This window comes from Bombus vancouverensis, chromosome 17 (assembly GCF_051014615.1).
Source record: "Bombus vancouverensis nearcticus chromosome 17, iyBomVanc1_principal, whole genome shotgun sequence".
NCBI classification, from domain to species: domain Eukaryota; kingdom Metazoa; phylum Arthropoda; class Insecta; order Hymenoptera; family Apidae; genus Bombus; species Bombus vancouverensis.
This window is the reverse complement of record NC_134927.1, coordinates 4,784,568-4,797,346: the sequence shown is the minus strand read 5'-3', so window position 1 is coordinate 4,797,346 and position 12,779 is coordinate 4,784,568.

Genomic DNA, 12,779 nt, shown 5'->3' with positions numbered 1-12,779 from the left:
GGACAAATTGTGAATGTAAACAACTAAATAAAAAAAAAAATTGCTGAATAACACGTGGATGGCTAACCCCAGCGGGATACCACCTTTGAGTTTGTCTATTTTAAACAGTGAAAGTTTTTTCTTTTTTTTATTATTATTATTTAATTTGTACTTTACAATTTGTCCAGCTGGACATTTAGTCAATTTTTCTAACCTAATTGCTGAATAACACGTGGATGGCTAACCCCAGCGGGATACCACCTTTGAGGTTGTCTATTTTAAACAGTGAAAGTTTTTTCTTTTTTTTATTATTATTATTTAATTTGTACTTTACAATTTGTCCAGCTGGACATTTGGTAAATTTTTCTAACCTAATTACTGAATAACACGTGGATGGCTAACCTCAGCCGGACACCATTTTCGAGTCTCATGAAACGAATGTGTGCGTTTTCGAGTTGGAGAAGAGGATGGAAAGGAAGTCCGTGATTTACGACAATTTGCGAAAAGTCGAGATACACGGCGTCTAAAAATCGGATAAGTTAATTACCGTGCCGTACACGGCGATGTAATTGAATGAAATTGGCCCGGAAAATCATTTAATAAGCTTTAATGAGGCTCCGCAAGATGGGAGGGCCAGTGTACCGCTCAACACGGAACGAGAATCATTCGAGTCGCAATAAATTCTCTGTTCGTTTGGTCTCGCGTGTAAGTGCATTTTAAATGATGGAAAGTAAAGCATGATCGGTAGACGAGGAAGGACGTGCGTTTGATTATAAGGTTGACGATCGGGTCGGAAAGGGATGTACGTGTCCGTGAAACCACGTGTCTCTGATAATTCGAAGGGAAAGAGAAACATAATGAAACGTTGGTATATGGCAGAGCAGATCTATAATTAGTTGGAAAGATAAATTATAGGTTATTATCGGTGTAATTGTTGAAAAAGAGATATTTTGCATTCTTTGTTGAATAAAATAATACGGGCAAAATGGGTTGCCTGTGGACAAAGAGAAACTTTGTACTTGCATGCTATTCGTGCAGATTAAACTATCCAAGTTTCAATTTCGCTAATTTCAGTCAATTTATTATTCGATGCGGGATACTTTCGAACGTTTAATTCTGCTTTTATTTGCACAGCAAAAAGTTACCGGGAATCTCACGTCTTACCTTGTCTTTCCTTGAAAGTAATGTTTTTTTTTCCTTTTTATTTAATTTGTACTTTACAATTTGTCCAGCTGAACCTTTGGTAAATTTTTCTAACTTAATTGCTAAATAACATGTGGATGGTTATCCCCAGCAGAATACCATCTTCGAGTTTGACTATTTTATTTCTTTAGTGAGGTTAGTGGGATGTTTTCTTTTTAGTCTTCTTTCTATGAGAGTACAGTAATATAAATAGCAAAAACTAATTTCCGCTTACTCTGCTTTTATTTCCACAGGGAACATTACGGTAACGTAACCTTCTTCTTGTTTCGCGTTGATGATATTATAAACAGTAAAAATACCAAACGATACCAAATAATATTTGTGCTGCCATTTACCGAATGTCCAGCTGGACAAATTGTAAAGTACAAATTAAATAATGAAACCTGCTGTCTGATATTTAATATTGAAGTTGTGGCGAGAAATACCAAACATTAGAAACTGTTTATTATTATTTATTATTATCGTCGAAACGAGATTCAATTTCTTAGGTCGTCAAGATACAAACTTAAGCTAGAAAAATTTACCAAATGTCCAGCTGCACAAATTGTAAGGTACAAATTAAATAATGAAACCTGCTGTTTGATATTTAATATTGAAGTTGTGACGAGAAATACCAAATACTAAAAGCTATTTTTATTGTTATTTATTATTATCGTCGAAACGATATTCAATTTCTTAGGTCGTCAAGATACAAACTTAAGCTAGAAAAATTTACCAAATGTCCAGCTGGACAAATTATAAGATACAAATTAAATAATAATAGAAAAGAAAGATACAAAATCGTTTACTGTCTGGCGACGATATCTGTCGAACGAAAACATCCTTGGAGCTGGCGCAGATTTTCCGTGTGACGCGACGTTTGGCAACCGATGTTTAGGGCGAAAAAACGTGGTCCTGTTGCAGCGTAGCCGAAGGCAACCACGTGGTCTCGGTTAATACCGTCGAAAACGCGAAGATGGCAGCCAGAGACAAGCAACAAGTGGAAGAGAAAGATGAGCGCGGGTTCTGCCGGCCGGAGAACGTCATTACGTGCACTGCACGGAATAACACGTTGCATTCGTCTTTGCGTACACGCCGGACATTGTGAGCGAGGTAAATTAATAATTGGAGCATTTAACGCAGACGGACTGGTCGCCGTGGCACGCCTCGACCCTCCTGCAAACGTGTATTTGCAACGTGCATACGTCTCGCAGTGTGATGTACATTTGAAATTATAATGCTGAAGCGGATCGCGCAGCGATGAGATGCGATCGGGAACGGGAAAGAAGAGGAAAAGAAAAAAGAATCAGCAGGTACAGAGGGAAAGAGAGAGAGAGAAAGAAGTTGATATAGGAAGAAACGCTTATGGCGGATCTCATTTCTTTCGGTTTACAACAAGGTATGCAAGGGGCGCTGCTAGTCTGTGATTGAAATTAATTCGTACTTTCTAGTGACAGATTTTTATCTACGATAATGGCATTGTGACGTTAACGAGGCTGCAAGATACCAGCAGAACTCGTTTCTTTCCATGTAGTTTCTATGCATTAAGATTCGTGCAACAGCGTATCACAAGTCTATCAATCCATCACTTTTTTTCTCTCGTTATCCCATAGACTGCCTGCAATCTGTTCTGTCGGACATCGAACAGCTTGTTATATCGGTTCAGGTTAGCGTGTCGATGCCACTCCGATCGATCTATCGCTAGTCTATCATGAAAATTAATTTCTACTTGCTAACTTGTATCCGCGATAATATTAGTATTGTAACGTCAATGGGGATGCGGCGTACGAAGCTGAGTTACGTGTTCTTTCCTTAATTCATGTTATGCAGATTTTTCTCCTGCATATAGTCTGTTGCGCGTACTCTTCGTCGTAAATATGGACTTACGTATCCGCTATCCATAGTCCGCTCACGGCTATCATTTACGTTCCTCATCTTTGCTCGATGGAAAAAGCACTTAAGTAGTTACATACGTATATACGTCAGTTGATTCAACCGGCAATAACGTCCCCTGTCGGGCTGTAAGATATTGGTTCAACATTGTCTCGCTCGTGCATGCAACGATTGCGTGATGCTCGATAGTGTCACGAGACCGTGACGAGACTATCGTTTACATCGCTTCAGTTTTACTCGGAAGAGAAGGTGGCTGCGTATATACAAGCACCTATATAGGTTGGTTCGAACGACAGTAACGTTTTGCGTCAAGCTGCAAAAGATATTGGTGCAACATTGTTTCATCGGTGCGTGTAACGATCGCACGAGACTCGACAGTGACATGGGATGCTGATAAGAATCGGTGAAATCGGTAGTGATGGGTTGGACGGAATGAACAATTTGTCGTGAGATGAGGCTTGTTTTATTTAATTTGTAACTTTAATTTTTTATTTAATTTGTAGTTTACAATTTGTCCAGCTGGATATTCGGTACATTTTTCTAGCTGTTTCCCATTTGCGACTAGTTGGACGCGAATTGCCAAGTAATTCGATGCTTTTTAGGGGAACAAATCATCTTTTAAAAGGAAGCAACGACGAATGTGGGATTTTCAATGAAATTTGATATTAAATTAAGTTAAATTAAATTTTCAAGTCGTCACTTGACTAGGCCTAGTTAAGCTTTAGTTAACTAACAAGCTTAGTGTTAACACGCTAATGAATCCGTCATGGCATTTCTTATAAAAAGTTACTGATCTATTTATGCCGAGAAACTGTTAGTATCGAAGAAAAAAATATTGCAGAAGCCAAGAAACATAAATAAAACAATGTAATTTTGGGTATCTGTGAAATATTAAGATCTTTATAATTTTAATTATTTGTAGTAAGAATGTATTATAAGCTATAACATTGTATATTAGTTTAGTGTCGTAAGTTAATAGCACTGTATATTAAAGCGTCCTTCGTCGAGATTCCTGACGCTTTTAGCAACAAAATGACGTCCAGTCTCGCGCGATTGTTCTGGGTGTGGGAATGGCACGTGTGTATGTCGTACATTTACTTTGCAGTCGCACGCGCCTCTTCTGTCGCGATGAGTCGCGGCAGCAGGAATGGAAATTGTGCCATATACGACGATGGGTTTTGTAGTCGCTCGCGACTAGTCGGAAATACAAAAAGGGCCACACGTGCTCTACCCACGTGCAAAACAATCGCGTACCATCTAAAGTCATATTCTGCTGTTAGAACGTGTGATGAGCGTATCATACTAAGCACGTCCAATATATAATACTATATGTCGATAATATATAACAATAATACTATAATGATATGCAATATTGTAGTATACAATACCGTTGATATAAATGATTAATATTATACCTATGAGAAATTTTCTCACCAAACTAAATTTTCTCGAATTTTTATTCGATCGAAAATTTAATGATTTTATTTACGTTCTTCGGCTTTTCCAAAAATTTTGCTGTTCACTAGTAACAGTTTTTACGCTTCAAAAAATCCATTAAAAATATAAGCTGCATCATGAAAGAATAAAGCGGACGTTTGCCCGGTTCCCGAACGATTCTCACAACACGTTCACGAAGATCGGAAGTGACACTAGATTTACGACACAGCTATTTTTGTTTATTATTTAATTTGCATATTTTATTTATTAATTTCTATAAATAATAAAAAAATAATCTTCGACTCATTTTTTCACGCAGAATCACTACGATTACTATACCTGCCTAACCTTACCCGTGCGTAATAACGTACATAATAACCAAGCAAGGAACATACGTGTCGCATTAGCATAGCAAGAAAAAGGAAAGAACCGGACAACGAAACGGAAAGAAGGTTAACGTGCTTTTATCTGCCCAACGCGATACGACTCACGCGGATCGACAAGATTAATTGCATCCGCGAAAAGAATGTTTTGTAGGAGGCCGTTGTCGGTCTGACGCATTTGCCTAATTCGATCGTTTCTACGCGGGTAGGATATTCCCTTGTTGAGTGAAGCAAAGGTAGATAAATAAAAATGAGAATCGGCCGGTTTCCACTTACGCAACTGGCCCGGGCTGTCCCATTGGCGATTCGGCCCGTGTCCGCTCTCTGTTATCAAGGGTCTGGTGACGGCCAGGCTACGTTTCCTGCGACTTGTAACGCGTTTCGAAAATTTGCGAGAAGAAGGAGGCGCGGAACATGTCGGCCGCGTTAAGCGCCGACCACCCGGCCGCGCCACGACGGAAGTGGTATCCTGCTCGGCGCTGACCGAGCGATATTTGCAGTCGGCGAGCGTGCTCGCCACGAAATTTGCCTAATAGGCTCGTATCTAAGCGAAGCATGTGCAGATGTCGCGCGTCGCGTTAACTTGCCGCGCGATGAAATTGATTTACGAGGTGAGCGCCACGCGTTGGCTGAAAATGTATGAGCGACGGTAGATACCTGCTCATTTGCGGCGACATAATTGCAACGTCGTACGCATAGGTGCGCTGCAGGGTTAAATAGCGGTAGAATTACGAGTTTGTTGTTTACCTTGTTGTACAGAGCGTTCCACGAAATTGGGTCAGGTTAGCGATTTGAAAGGGACAGCAGGGAGAAAAGGGGAATTTTATTAGTGAAAATTAGATGGTTTACGGTGGTGTTTCGCGTGATACGTATGTTTGACGTGGAAGTGGTGGTGTTTTGTAGCTGCCAGGCGCGTCTCTCATTTTCTTCCCAGAAATTACGTATTCTTTTTACACTAAACCATGGGTTTTTGTAATCCTTTGCGAAACAGCGTGTTAAAATATTTGGGGGAAACATTGGTTGCTTTCGGAACTGCTATTTGAAGTACTAGTTTCTTCTGTCGTTGCAAACTCAAACTTCTTCATTTTTTCACATTTCCGGTATATGACGATGGTAGGTGCCGTGTTGGGGTTAGGTTGGATTATGCTACACGATATACCGTAAGAGTACTGAGAGAAACATGTAAACCAAAAGCCAGTTCATACCACATCACAGAGATTAAGTTTCATGAATTAAATAAATAAATAGTAAATGCCATATCTGGTATCTTTGGACAAAGAAAGATTATTTCTAGCAAGAGAGAGTGAAACAATAAAACTACACCAGTATATTTAAAACAAATCTGAAGACTTCTTGTAGAAAACACTGTTTTTTTTTTTTTATTATTTAATTTGTACTTTACAATGTGCCCAGCTGGACATTTGGTAAATTTGTCTAACTTAATTGCTAAATAACACGTGGATGGCTACCCCCAGCGGGTTTTTGATGTAAGTGTCATCAAAAACATCATGTGCTATTCCTTTAAATTTGCAGACACTGTGAGCACTAATCCTCCTTCTGTCCATAAATAATTTGCATAAACATTTGCAATTGTTATAAAATTGATGATGTTCAGTGTGCATGTGTTGCAGCATGTGTGTAATAAACATTATTTACGCAGTCTAATGCAGTTAATAGTTATTTACAAATGAAAATTGCTCTGATATTCTATACTACAGCATTTCCATTGCCATGTACAATAGGACGATAAAAAGAAAACATTTTCTAATTTTCACACTTACTTTACGTTTTCTATAAGAAATCTTCATATCGGTGCACTTAAATTTACACTACAAAAAGGGTTGGCAACTAAGATTTTGTCATTAGGTTGTATTGACAAAATCCGCAATCACTTAATTTCCAACCCAATAGTTAGCTGTTATGACTTCTTTAAAAAGTGTGTGCGTAAAATGTGTGGGAAAAAGTAGGTGACGACGAGTATACTCGTCAAACACAGTGTACATGTTATAATACAGAATCAAGTTACAACAAAATGACTGTTTTGCTTTCTCGTGGTAACGCGGAATATTGCCATTTCTTCGTGACGAGTATACTCGTCAAACACAGAGTACATGTTATAATACAGAATCAAGTTACAACGAAATGACTGTTTTGCTTTTTCATGGTAACTCGGAATATTGCCATTTCTTCATGACGAGTATACTCGTCAAACACAGACTACATGTTATAATATAGAATCAAGCTACAACGAAATGACTGTTCTGCTTTCTCATGGTAACGGGGAATATTGCCATTTCTTCGTGACGAGTATACTCGTCAGAAGCAGCCAACCGCTGGAAACCTGTCAACGTTTCCTCCACTAAACCGTCGTGATCGCGTCATGTAACCAGCGATCGAGGTTTGAGAATAATAAAAATGGAGCGAATCGCAGCGACGCGCCGTCGTCTTAATTTAAATCTCGAGCGCGCCAGTCGACGTGTCTCCTCTCGGCCGAAAATACTCGCTATAAAATTTCCAGAATGATTAATCGCGCGCTCGAAGGAATTACGCCACGAAGAAATACGACAGAAGCGTCGCGGCGTTTACACAGTGTTTCGAACGCTCGGATCCGGCTGCGAGATAAAATTTCAATTATATAATTTCGGGCTGTGGTCTTCGGGCCGCTGCTCCGCCGCCGTACGGCTCACAATTCATCGTTAGTACTGTATTTCCATCGGCTGGCAGCTAACGATTTCAAGCGGATACGTCGCCGAGCTACGTAACAGCGACGGGGTGTGCGTACAAATGCGTGTACGTCTTATCGAGCTATCTAATTCTCGTATTCCTCGATCGTGGACCACCCAGGTGGTACACCGCGGAAGTTGGCACGCACGATTTGCACACGCACACGTAGCCGCGGAACTCGCTAGCCTGTCGCCGTTCATATACACGGTGTACTCTTATATAAATCGACGCTGCTCCTTGCGAGAAGCGGATACTAACTTTGGCGAGGTTGAAAATAGTTTGCAAAGGTGGGAGATTTGAGAATTATCAATAGCCGGTAGACAGTGGTTTTTAAGTTACAGTTAGCTGTTGCGACCTCTTTTAGAGTAAATGGATAGACCGAGTTTTTTTTTTTTATTTATTTAATTTGTACTTTACAATTTGTCCAGCTGGACATTCGGTGAATTCTGAGTTGATTTTTATATTGTTTCTATTGTTCGGTAGACTTATACGAACGTAAAGCTCAATGTAACACGGAAACAAGGCCGAATACGTTCATATGAATTGTTTTTGTTGTTTTCATGTGCAGAATCTTTGAGAGCAGCTGCTAGTTAAGGGACATCTTGTACTACTGCAAAATTATATATTTTATAAAATTGCTATATCATGTGTATATATGGTCGAATAACATGTACAATATTAGGTAAACATAGGTTAATACTAACTTGTATTATAAGGACAGATGTAGGTAGTTGTTTGTGTATGTAACAGAGTTTGAGCTAATTTATGATCATTGCTATGATTTGTTTATTGTGTATGTGTTTTTGTTTGTGAGTAAGTTTATGTCTATTGTTCTCTGGTTCACTTTTTGTTATAGGTAGTTGTATATGTATGTAACAGAGTTTGAGCTAATTTATGATCATTGCTATGATTTATTTATTGTGTTTTGTTTATGAGTAAGTTTACATCTATTGTTCTCTGGTTCAGTTTTTGCTATAGGTAGTTGTATGTTTATGTAACAGAGTTTGGGCTAATTTATGATCATTGCTGTAATTTATTTATTGTAAGTTTACATCTATTGTTCTCTGGTTCAGTTTTAGTTGTTATGTATGTAACAGAGTTTGGGCTAATTTATGATCATTGCTATAATTTATTTATTTTGTTTTTGTTTATGAGTAAGTTTACATCTATTGTCCTCTGGTTCAGTTTCAGTTGTATGTTTATCTAACAGAGTTTGGGCTAATTTATGATCATTGCTATAATTTATTTATTTTGTTTTTGTTTATGAGTAAGTTTACATCTATTGTTCTTTGGTTCAGTTTTTGTTATAGGTAGTTGTATGTTTATGTAATAGAGTTTGGGCTAATTTATGATCATTGCTGTAATTTATTTATTGTAAGTTTACATCTATTGTCCTCTGGTTCAGTTTTAGTTGTATGTTTATGTAACAGAGTTTGGACTAATTTATGATCATTGCTGTAATTTATTTATTTTGTTTTTGTTTATGAGTAAGTTTACGTCTATCGTTCTCTGGTTCAGTTTTCTTCTCTTTTTATTTTTCTTATCTTTCTGTCTAAGTTTTCTATTGGATTGGCAACTAAGTGTCAATACCACCTAGTGACAAAATCCGCAATCACTTAATTGCCAACCAATATTTCTGTTTATCCGTAAGTTTTACGGTTATTGTCCTATCTTGTAACGTAAATGGAAGTTTCTTCTTTTTATTTTTAATTTCTGTTTCACAATTTGTCCAGCTGGACATTTGGTAAATTTCTCTAACTTTAATAGATGGAAGTGATCGCAAAAGGCGGAAGATAAACAGAAATAAAAAATCCTACTCGAATATATCCATTCCCCTGCTAGTGTACTCTTTTTATTTCTTCACTTTCATACTAACATACAGCCACAATGAAAAATTCTCTTAAGACTCTTAAGACTCAGCAGTATTTCTCGTAAGAACTGAACGTCAACTTGTAATCTTTAACGTGTACAAAAATTATAAACTCAACGTAAAGTTCGCTTTGTTTCGCAAATTACAAAATTCATCGTACAATACGAAAATCGCGTAACGTCGACTGTAAGAAAAAGAGAAAAGAACGAAAGATAACTCAGACTGTCGTATTCCATCAGCAAACAATTTTCCCTTTACCGAAGTAAACCCTCCCCCCCCCCTCACTTTCTCTAAACTCTGCAAATTGAATCTTTCGAACACCCCGTATAGACATGGAGCCGCCAAGGCCGTGTGTTGCACGTGCCATCGCCGAACGAAAGAAAGTGTGGATGGTCGTAGCGAATAGGCGATAGTAACGCAACGTTTATTAATCACCGTCGGATAATTACGTTGGTGTAACCGATCGATCGTCAACGTTTCTCACACCTGCCTATCGTTCCCCTCTTCGTCCGACGAAACGTCAGCTAAGATCGTATTACATTGGTTCGTCTACGAGATCGTACGCTATTCAGCGCGTCGTAGCCCGCTGAAGGACTCGAAGAGAGCGAACAAGCGATACAACGTATCCCCCTAATCTCACGAAAGAGCCGGCTGATTAATGGATAACAAGCGGCACCGTGGAAAAAACGAAGAAGACGATAGAGAAAAAAGAGAAAGAGAGGGAAAAAGAAATCGTTGTCCCGGTTCGATTCGCCCGGCTCTCGAGTAATGTGTCAGAGCCGTTGAAGGGGTTAAAGGGGAGCAACGAAGTATCGGATCGAGGTAAAGTGCGAAGTAGAGACGGCCCCTTATAATAGCGCGGCTCGTTGGGTGGTCCAGCAAGGCCACCGTGGGTGGCCCACTCACCAACACCGTTTCGATATTAAACACGGCCACGTGTAACGTGTGTACGTATATATGGCCGGTGATACAGGCACGCACACGAATCCGCGGGGCCGCGTTTAACCGCAATATATCATTTTACTTAGCACCGAAGCGGTGAGAGTGCAGCCGGTGGCCCGCGGACCAGCAACGTAACAAGTATGTTCCGTGTCCACTTTACAACGACAATGTTGCTGTATTTATGCACGAGACAGATAAGATGCTTTCTCCTTGGTCATTTTCATCTTCTTCTGCTGTATAACACGTACACCAGCCGCAAAGTAGAAATTTCGCGCCGTGATTCCTCTCTTTCCCCACTTTTCCTGCCTCTTTTTCTTACGGCGTATTAGCTCTCGTTCCTTAGGATTCTTCTTTCTCTCTTTTTCACTACCTTTCGATCTTTGTGTTCGACTCGTGCCTCGTCCAACAGCCTCACGACGATGTAAGCGTTTTTTAACGACCATGTAAATCGCTGCAACACAGACCACATTGAATACGTGTAAATATAAATGGAAAAAGGAGAAACTTGACTCGGCAGCGATAAAGCCGAGGGTGGTTGGTTGGCTTTCGTCTGGGCAGAAGGGTTTCGAGGTTCGAGTGCGTTTTCGCTTGGAAAATGGCGGCTTCGGTTAACCACAGCTGATTGCGTTGGCAACTAAGTTATTGCGGATTTTGTCGTTAGGTGGTATTGACAAAATCCGCAATCACTTAGTTGCCAGCCCAATAATTAAAAATAAGTAAACTGAAATTTATCAGATGGATGAAAATATATGCAGGATGTAAGGTGATGTGTAAAAATATTATACGAAATTGTTATTATATTGAAGAAAAAGAAGACAAGTGTGCGAAGTTGAGGATGCTGAAGCTTAACGAGCACGAATCGTGAGCCTGAGCAATGTTTTAATGTATGAAAAGGGAAGAACATTTTGATTTGTTAAATTCTTTATTGGAGTTAGGAAGACAGAAGAAAAGAATATTCGAGTTGATAGTTGAACGTATGAAGACGCACCATGATAAGTAAAAAATATATTCTAATTACTAAAACTACATTCTAATCCATAGGAAATGTTGAAGTAATTACTTCAAGAATAACTTTTGTATATCCATGATCTGGAGACCGCTGTTGCGAAGAGAATAGAATTTAGTGAAGAAAATTCAAAATAACGAGAGGTCATATTACTGTGCCCTTGAATATAAATTTTGTTTTTGGGTTACAAGCTCTAGGAACAAAAGAGACATAAGTAGATTTCTGTTGCTGTTTCTTGTAACCTTCAGCTAGAGCTACACACCAAGGTTAGCTTTTTGGTAATGTCCTTTGCTATAAATATATGAACGTGCTCCCTATCAGCTTCCTATTGTATTGTAACACTGTAAGAGTGAGGATCTCGATCAACATAAACTATACCTGTACTTATTTCAATATATTTTTCTATTACAAATTCATCCACTCGTTGCTCTATCAGTTAACCTCAACAGGAAACTCCTTTGCTATAAAAATATGACCTATTACCTTCTATTGTGTTGTAACACTAAAAGAGTGAGGGATCTGGATCAGCATAAACTATACCTGTACTTATACCTATACTTATTTCAATGTATTTTTCTATTACAAATTCATCCACTCGTTGCTCTATCAGTTAACCTCAACAGGAAACTCCTTGGCTATAAAAATTGACCTATTACCTTCTATTGTATTGTAACACTAAAAAAATGAGGATCTGGATCAGCATATACTATACCTATACTTATACTTATTTCAATATATTTTTTTATTACAAATTCATCCACTTGTTGCTCTATCAGTTAACCTCAGCAACCAGAATCGAAGACTTGTTGCCAACACGCTGTGTCAAACGTTAAATTTCTTAGGATTGAGAAGAACCTTCTCTGGTTTGAAATCATTTTGGAAATTTAATTTGTTTCCATTATTGTAAGATCTTGTGTGTACGAGAAAATTGTATATTTCGCAGAAAGAGTTGTATTTGCAGAATGTGGAATTTATAGAATTGTGTGTGCCGCCTCTTAGTCGTAGGGAAAGTTGAATGAAAAAAATTGATTTAAATTTGCAAGCAATTTAAGTAAATATCTGTATAAAAAAGAAAAAATATATTCGTTGAAAATGTTCTGTTTACTTTTCCTACAGACGCATATTTTCTCATGTCGTCAGTAACAGTTGTTATGAAATTGCTGATATTTAGTGTGCGTGTGTTGAAGCACATATACCGTGTGAACCTGTCTGAAAAACAAGAAATATGTTTGTTCAAAGTGTTCTTTTTACTTTTGTTACGAAAGTATATTTTCTCATGTTGCGAGTAAGAGTTACTCTGAAATTGACGATGTTTAATGTCCATGTGTTGCAACATGTGCAACGCTTGATGCCACTTACATTG